This window comes from Sinocyclocheilus rhinocerous, unplaced genomic scaffold (assembly GCF_001515625.1).
Source record: "Sinocyclocheilus rhinocerous isolate Xijiao unplaced genomic scaffold, SAMN03320098_v1.1 scaffold344, whole genome shotgun sequence".
Classification (NCBI taxonomy): Eukaryota; Metazoa; Chordata; class Actinopteri; order Cypriniformes; family Cyprinidae; genus Sinocyclocheilus; species Sinocyclocheilus rhinocerous.
The window spans coordinates 291,999-299,503 of NW_015627959.1; positions in this window are offsets into that span (position 1 = coordinate 291,999).

Consider the following 7,505-nt stretch of genomic DNA (forward strand, 5'->3'; position numbering starts at 1 on the left):
AATTGTATATGTACGTTTGTTACACTATATATATATATATATATATATACAGTATATATAAATACAAAATCAGTATGTTTATGTTTTAATGATGTAATATAAGATAACGTAAAAAGTAGTTTTTTTTTTTTTAAATACATGTCTATCTTCTATATTAACTTAGAATTTTTTTAAAATATAATATTCACTTATATAACGTGCATGAAGGATATGTCAAAAATGTATTACACATACATAAAAACAAATATTTGTGTGAGCTAGATATACAGTATCTTAATATATGAAAATTTTCCAATTTCTAATAAGTTTAATGTTTTAACTATGACAATATACTTTAATAAATGTATAGATATTAAATAAATGGAAATTTAATAAATGTATAGATATTACAGATATTGCATATGGGTAGACTTTAGGTTTCTACTTATGGTCTACATTTTACTCTAAACAGTCATTTATCAATGTGTGTACATGTCTATTTTAGTACTTTTAAAGAACCTGTGCCAGGGATAAACTTCCATAAGCACAGTGAATACTAAATACTAATACCGAGTCAGTATAGTCTTGCTAATTGGCTAGCATGCTGGTATAATATTTTCAGATTGATGTCTTTTAGGAATGCGTGGTATCTAACTTTTGCTGTCACGTGGACATTTAAAGACTTATAATTTTAACTAACTTGGCCAGATGATTAAGGCTACATAGGTTCTGTCCTTCATGGCAGATGTTGCCTCTGTCAGCCTGCAGACAAGTCAGAGCATAATTACTTTCCTAGAGATGCTTGTGCATACAAATGGAAAAACCTGCAGAAGCATTACTGAAAACATACAAAAAGATGTCTACTTCTAGATGTCTAGTTCTAATCTACGTGCAGATTTGGATATTTTAATAATACATGTATTACGTGAAAGTGAAAGTGCCGTGACATGTGGCCAAGTATGGTGTCCCACACTCGGAATTTGTGCTCTGCATTTATCTCATTCAAGTGCACACACACACACACACACACACACCGTGAACACATACCCGGAGCAGTGGTGTTAAAATGCATATCACCACATTTCATAGCTATATTGATAAGTTAATACATTTTATAAATTTTTTATTTTATGCTGTTTGTATTGCCTTTTTCATTTCTGTACATTTTGTTTTTAAATGTTTTGATGATGGTATTGTGATCTTTAGTTCTTTAAAAAATACCTTAATATTTAGACAGCTTTATGTAGTTACCATCATTTAACATTTAAAAGGCCCCTATTATGCTCATTTACAATTTCATAATTTTGTTCAGGGGGTCTAATAGAAAAGTTTCACACATTTCACAAAAGAAAAGAAAAGGATTATTTTTCTTACAATTTACATCTTTGCACTCTCTGTCTGAATGCATGCAAGTTCTTTAAAAAAAAGATGTATCACCTCTTCTGTTAGACTGGTGTCAAACAGACTTGGAGAGTCATTGTTGGATACTTCTCTGCCATTTATTATTGCATGAAACTTTTCACATTCTCCAGTCACAGAAGAGGATATCTCAGATTTAAAAAATTTTATTGCCTGGTCCGCTTTTTCCCAAATCCTTTTTTCCAACCAAAAGAATCCAGAGTGGATCACCTGGATGATGCACTGTACGTTATCAAGAATGATATTGTTTTTTTTTTTTTTCAAAGTCTTGCTAATATATTTAAATGTACAAACATTTATTTAAAAGAACAATGAACTACATTGTGCTTATTTTGTAATAAATTTATACTGTACATAAAAAATATAATACCTTACCTAAATCATCAAAATCCTGTTTTTGTTGCTTGAAGATTTATATGTGATTTACATTATACAATTATATTATACAATTTATGACTTATACGTGTTAAAAAGATAAGCTTAGAGTGGAAAAAGGACAAAATATATTTAATTGAGGACACTCCTTTTATACTTTTTAAGAACATTGTGGACCATGATATAAATTTAGTTATTCCTCTTATCTATTTCTGTTTTTTTTTTCAGCTATCATTGGCTGTCATTTATTCTATTTATTACAGTTATTTTTTTTATTATATTAGCGGTTAGTTAAATCAGATTACAGATTATTTTCAGTACTACAACTACAGTAATGTGAGTATACATTTTCAGTCATTTATTAACTAATGAGGTCTGAAAATGGATCTGCTTGCACATGAATACTGTCTGCTAACTTGTATGTGGAAAGGTGAAAGGGCCTGGTCTGTTGTTCCTCTGTTCTGAAAAGCTCCCCAAATACCTCTGACGCTGCGGTCTTCTTCTTGTGAGGGGGAGAGGATGGATTTTCTTCCTCTGTGAAGGGCACTGTGCTAGATCCTGTGTGTCAAATGGGAAAGATCATTTAGTATAATTGCTCCTCCCCCACACAGATGCACACACCTGCAAGCACTCAGAACCACAGCCATCTCCAGTGTAACATACAAAAATCATATACGGTTAACAAAAAACATAATCAAAAAGTACCTGCTGTTCATGCTCCAGAATTTCTCTGATGATATTCCTGTAGAGCCTATCATGAGAGTTGTCAACAAAGTAAGGCAGGGATTAAAATTTTGGGTCCAGGGCTGTGGCCATTTGGAGGTAGTCATGAAGATTAGGGTCAGTGTACCTCCTTGCCAGGTTATTTGTAATGTCTGTTTTGCGTTCTCTGACTGTTGCACTGTCCTGATCTTCTGGTGCTAGGGATTTGAGAATCATCTCTTTCAGAGGAAGGATCATCGATGTCATGGGTGTTGTTTCACTGATCATGAGAGTTGTCAGTGGTTTGAGGACCTGAATAAGTTCTTCTGCCAGTTTCTGTTCACTGTCATTCAACATTGCTATGTTCTTGACAGACACCTTCAGACCTTTGTCTAGTAATTCAGAATAGATGGCGGCCCGGTGTTCTGTGTATCTTTCCAACATGTCATTTATTGAATTCCACAGAGTTGTGACATCCTAAATCAACTTGTGTCTGGGCAAGTTTAACATCTCCTGCTTCACAGTCAGAACATGGTGGGCTGTGGTGCTCTTGTGAAAAAAGTCACTATTATTTGACCCTCCCCAGGAGGCGGGACACCGCGTTGATTGACACTGCTTTCTTGGCTGCAAGGTTTACAACATGCGCTAAGCAACCTATCTGTGGCCCCAGCCCACCAGCTTCATGGATTGCATTCACAATTTTTGCAGCATTATCTGAGGTTACTAGGAGTAACATGTTTGGCCTCCCCAACTTCCACATATTCACTGCATTTGTCAACTCTTCTGCCAAATGAGCGCTTGTATGACTTTCATACAGGGGACAGGTTTGGAGTACTGCGCTCTTTATTTCCCAATCTGACGTGTAGTGAACAGTCACAGTGAGATAACTTTCTGTTGCCCGCAAGGTCCAACTATCTGTACTAGCCAGAGCAAGGTTCTGTGTTTTAGCCAATTTATCTATGATAAATTGTTGCAGGTCATTTTATAGAGGTTGGGAATTACCTCAGTGCTGAAAAAAAGTGCGAGACAGTAGTCTGTAATCTCAATCACTGAAAACGGCTGCAAATCTTTGGCAATTAACACTTTTGGATGACTCTATTACTTGCTCTGCTATCCTGCTTTCAGACAGTGATATTGCTAGGTGATGGCACCGCAGATGTGCAGTCATGTTGGAAGCATTTCCATTTGAGAAGGCGACATGTGTAAAACAATGCTTGCACACAGTCATTTTTTTATATAATTATACTTAACGGCAAAACCAAAATGTCCCCACACCACAGATTTGAAAGACTGTGGTGCTTCCTCGTACTGCAGCCTCACTTCACTGGTCACCGTGTTAAAGTGTAAAATCTGACACCATGTTCAAGCATCCCTAACTTTAGTGCATAGTGATTAGATATTTACTCGTGGGAAGGGTTTACATTTGAGAAGGCGACATGTGTAAAACAATGCTTGCACACAGTCATTTTTTTTATATAATTATACTTAACGGCAAAACCAAAATGTCCCCACACCACAGATTTGAAAGACTGTGGTGCTTCCTCGTACTGCAGCCTCACTTCACTGGTCACCGTGTTAAAGTGTAAAATCTGACACCATGTTCAAGCATCCCTAACTTTAGTGCATAGTGATTAGATATTTACTCGTGGGAAGGTATTTCCTTATCTCAGAGCGTAGACTCACATACAGACACAGAACCCATTCAGAGAAATAAAATGCACAGAAAGTTTTCAAAAATGCAAAAAAATTCAATTGACAAGCACCTATTGAACCGTGGATGTTGTACCGAGTTCAATATGATATTGAGTTTAATATTATATTGTGGCATCCCTAGTCAGTACACTGTCACATTGTAACGCTCGGCCTTACCAGCTGAGTTACAAGAGTAAAATGGGGTCAGATTTAACTGTGAGAGATGAATAGTGGTTAAAAGAATGAGACATAAAAATAGGCTGGTTTAAGACGGATTGGTGTATTTACAATGCTCACATAAAAGACTTTAAAACAACATGATAAAACCAGGTAAACTCAGTCTGTTAAAAGAATACAGTTCGTTTGTCCATACCCTAAAACAGTCCAAGAATCCCAGTGTGTTGATAAGTCCAATGTGAGTGTCCACCAGTGTATATACAATCCACAGAAAGTGTAATCCAAAGTGGCCAACCATACATTTCTTAAAGACATACACACACTTAAAGGCAGAGTAAGTGATTTTTCAAAAACACTTTATAAAATTTTGGTGATTTCAAATATCAACATTGGCTACCAGAAATCACTCACTCTGCCTTTAAAATGTTAAGAGGAATAAAATGGACTAAAAAACATGTAAACCAATTAAAACTCTACAATACATTAAATCATTGTAATAAATAGAGCGGTAAAACATGTCTTTTGCGTGACAGTGTCACATAGTCACTGTCCATAGTCCATGAAATGGGTATCCTCTTTACAGTGTGTATTAAAATGTCTTTGAAATAAATTAGATAAAACTAGGCACCCCCATGCAGGCACTAGTTTGCTGGAAGGTATTGGGGAACCATAACAGTGAAGAGAAGATTGATACCAGGATGGGTATCCCTGGGTAGGTTGCTCTGGTTCTCCCCGGTGCTTTTTGTACCCAGCATTGCTGGCTCGTCACTCTGTCTGTTGATTCCTCCTTCCACGTTGAACAGTCGGAGTTGATGTGCAGTGACGAGATATTTCTGGGCTGCGGTTGATGACGTTACACCCTTTGCAGTCTCCTTTCGGACCGTTGGCCACCAGGCGACCTCCAGGATGTTGAGGAGAGTTTTCATTCGACTTTGATGTCTCTCCGTTGTCCTTTCGTAGAGGCTCTGTAGCGTTCGCTGGATCAAGGCTTTAGGAACCACGAGTTGTATTCTCTGCTGGCCGCGCTTGCCCTGGATCCTTCGGTACAGCAAGCCCTGGTGGTTGTGTACGGGGATCCTGTCTGTCTAGTGTGTGGAAGTGGAAATGGAAAGGGTGGCGTCATCTTGCTGTGCGCTGATAATTTCCTCGCTGGAGAAGGGAAGGATGGAGAAGATGTAGCTGACCGCTGGCCCTGTTGATGTCATAGCGGTGGTAGTTCCTCCCTTCGCTCTGTCTTGAGTAGGTGAAGACGTGGTGAATGGCGGGACGGTCCGTCGGAGGCGAAGAGGAGCAGATGGTAGACGGCACTGAGTCGGTTTTGGTAGGTGGTGGGACAGCGGCTTCTGGAACGTTCTTTTCCAAGAGTTGTTTAGTCCACTGTTTATCTCTCTTCCGCAAACACTCTACAACCTCTTTTCCTAATGCCTCTACTGCCTCTTTCACAAACTCCTCCATCTTTTGGAACTTAGTGTCCACTGCCTCTCTAAAATACACTTCACGATTAAGATGGCTTTCAACAGAGTCTTTAAAATCCTTCTCCAGTTTTAAAATAATGCTTTTAAGAGAAAGCACTTCAGCGCGTAGCTGTTCAGTCACAGTGGTGTAAAATCAGTTCGTCACTAAAATCAGCAGGCGTATTAAAAGGATCAGCATTACCAAAATGTGTCGTCATCTTTTTACCACTTCTCAACAAAGCTTTTAAAATCCTTGACGTTCCCCGTACGGGCCACCATATGTAATGCTCGGCCTTATCAGCCGAGTTACAAGAGTAAAATGGGGTCCGATTTAACTGTGAGAGATGAGTAGTGGTTAAAAGAATAAGACAGAAAAGGAGGTTGGTTTAAATAGGATTGGTGTATTTACAATGTTCACATAAAAGACTTTAAAACAACATGATAAAACGAGGTAAATTCAGTGTGTTAAAAGAATACAGTTCGTTTGTCCATACCCTAAAACAGTCCAAGAATCCCAGTGTGTTGATAAGTCCAATGTGAGTGTCCACCAGTGTATATACAATCCACAGAAAGTGTAATCCAAAGTTTGTAGATGATGTCTGGAAAGGTGAGCTCTGAAAGTGGTAACTCCTCAATCCAAGTAAGTTTGGTGACTGTTTTTTTTTTCAGTTTTCTTCTTCTTCTTCTTCTTCTTCTTCTTCTTCGGTTTTATGGCGGGTAGCACCAATGTTGCACCCATGTTAAGGTGCATTATCGCCACCTATTGTATTGGAGTGTTTTTTCAGTTTTTTTGTCATGCTGCTCTCTTATTCAGTTGTACTTCCTGCTTCCTGTCATGTGTCTACCAACCATACATTTCTTAAAGACATACACACACTTAAAATGTTAAGAGGATTAAAATGGACTAAAAAACATGTAAACCAATTAAAACTCTATAATACACTAAATCATTGTAATAGAGTGGTAAAACATGTATTTTGTTTGACAGTGTCAAACCATGACATAAGCTTATTTTCCCCTGATATTAAATATAAACAAAATCAATAACTGGCTTATAACAAAAATATCAAGAGTTATCACAAAAGACCATACAAAAAGTACCAATAGGGCAATAAACGGCAGGGCGGTCTGAGGTTGGAGCGATATGTGGAGGGTTTTCTCAAGCTCTCAAACCGGGTGAGCTAGCATGACGCCTCGAAGCTCCACCGTGGTCCTCAGCCCAGGAGAGCCGGCTGCTCGGAAGTCAAGTCAGGCCTGGCGGCCGTTCCCGAGTCAGGCCCGCCGGCCACGCCGTTGTCAAGCCCACCGGCCACTACAAAGTCAAGCCCGCCGGTCACCGCAACGACAAGCCCGTCGCCTGCCCAGTTCCCCCGTAACCAAAGGAGGAGGATGAGGAGAAAAGGACTGTTCTCTGCCTTCATCCTAGCCCCAGAGCTCGCTCCAGTGTCGGCTCCAGCCGAGTCTAGCCTAGTGAGGGCTCCTGATCCCCCGTTGATCCCAAGGAGGGCTCCAGATCCCCAGTTAAGCCCAGGGAGAGTTTATGGAGTTATGTCAGACTTTGTTCCGTGTTTTGTCTGTGTTTTGCTCCCCATGTGCCCTCCTTGCCCATATTTGGTTAGTTTCCTGTTCCTGAACTGATTATGTTGATTTTAATTCCAGGTGTTCCCCGTTTATTTCCATTGATCCCAGGTGTGTCTCGTCATCCCC